The following is a 2,187-nucleotide window of genomic DNA, read 5'->3' on the forward strand; positions in this document are numbered from 1 at the left end:
TACTGTTTTTCGTCTACTGGTTTTGGCCTACTAATTTTTTTTTTTTTTTTAAACTCGTTTCAGTAGTCTATTACAGTAGCTTATTATTTTCAGTAGTCTATTCCCGAGACCTATTTTCAGTAACTTTCAGAACCTATTTTCAGAAGTCTATAAGAACTCATTATTTCTAGTTTCTCCTCCCCAGATTATGAAACCCTGTTCTGCTCTGATACCACTTCGATGTCACGCCCCGGGACGGGGGTTGGTTGACACCGGCGTTGCTCTCAAATATTCATTCGAAAACAACAAGCCTCAGAAGTACAGAATTTCAGAAACCTGTCTTTTATTCATAATAATCATTGTCTGTTACAACTCAATGACAAATGTTTTACAGCGGAAATGTAAAACCATAAAATTACATTGTCTGAACAGATGCAACGGAAAATAAAACATAAATCAGAACTAAGAACAACGATCATCATCACCAGCCCCAAAACTGACGTTGCTCCTCTTCTTCTATCAATTCTTCCTCGTTCTTATCTGAGATGGGTTTGGTGGGTGAGTGATATGATTGTCACTCAGTAAGCAGGGGCAGGAATAACTCCCAGTTTTCGAAATCGTTTTCAACAGAAACACAAATACAATAATATACAGAGAACTCTTGTTTTCAGAACAGTAATCAAAATTCAGAAATTACAGAACAGAATTCAGAAATAGTAAGCACTGAGCACGTTAGTGAATTTCATGGTTAAACTTATATCAGTCCCCTATATGTTCTCTCCTCTAAGGGGTGAGGCCAGAATCAGAATTCAGAAATGTTCAGAATATATATTCCTACCATTAGTTCACTAGGGAGTTTCAGTGCTTCAAAATCAGAAATCAAACATACAGAAACTGGACTTTAAAACAGAATTAACAAACGGATTTCAAGATATTTACATATAAGCCCACTTACCGTGAATTGCTAGAGTTTCGGTTGAAGTCTACTGAAATCTGCTTGCCTCGCTACTGGATTTTACAGCTTCGAAAATGCACTCTCTTAGCTCTAATATTTCAAGTGACAACTCAAGATTTTGGTAAACCAATTCAGGTGTTTGAGGGTGATATTTATAGGCAATGTTTCTGACTGTTAGACTCCCAATTAATGGCCATAATCTGCCATTAACAGCCTTTATTACATGTTAATGCTTCAGTTACAAGTCTAAGCTGAATCAGTAACTGTCTGCTGGAATCTTGCGCTGCTGAATTCTTCTGCTGCTGGATTCTATATGCTGGAATTCTGTCTGCTGGAATTGTGTCTGCTGGAAAAATATCATCTTCTGAATTATTGACTGCTGCTGGAATTGTTAGCTTCTACTGAAATTTTCCATTGCTACTGAATAATGCTAGCTGCTGAAATTTTCAGGTTCTCACAGCCAATCCAAAGATAACTGGCCTTCCAATCTGCATAACACAATTTCATAAAACTTGAGTTGATGTTGTTTGCATGAGACAAGCATCACATTTAACATGTTAAATGTTTACCATTACAGCTTGAGCACCAAGGGCTAAGGCCACACCCAAGAGATATGATGGATTGAATCAATAAAAAATTATCAGAAAAAAATTATTCACCAAGAGACCGAGATGTTCTCTCCTAATGAGCCTCAAATTTCAGAATAGACGGCCCCTGACAAAGATCCATAACGTGGAACCATAACAAATTGATACCAGAGCCAGTTGTTATGGAGAATTTCAAGGCATCCGAGCAACAATTCGAAGCCTTTATGATGAGTTATCACAAGGACATGGCAGCTGCCAATGAGGCACCATCGACCAGCATTCCAAAGGGCAACTAGACAGCAAGGATGATTTATTCTATGTAACTCGAAATTCGAAGCTAGATTATAACAATAGCCCATCAGATTTTTTGGGATGACTTAGTCGATGTGAAAGTCATTTCAATACCAACGAGCACGAGGGAAAGACAAGGAATGGTTGGCCTTTTCTACCTTGAGGGTGATGGTGAACCATGGTTCCTCAATCAGGAACAAGATCGGCTTGAGTTAGATTCGAAGGAATTTAAGAACCAACGCCATCTAATCTTAATACTTGAAATGGTCCAACAACTTGAAGAGATCAAAGTGACTTCAACAGAAGATGCTGAAATTATGATGAACAACCACCTATCCTCATGGTTGAGGACAACCATGATCTTCAAGAAGGGAG

This window comes from Primulina eburnea, chromosome 13, assembly GCF_022965805.1.
Source record: "Primulina eburnea isolate SZY01 chromosome 13, ASM2296580v1, whole genome shotgun sequence".
Classification (NCBI taxonomy): Eukaryota; Viridiplantae; Streptophyta; class Magnoliopsida; order Lamiales; family Gesneriaceae; genus Primulina; species Primulina eburnea.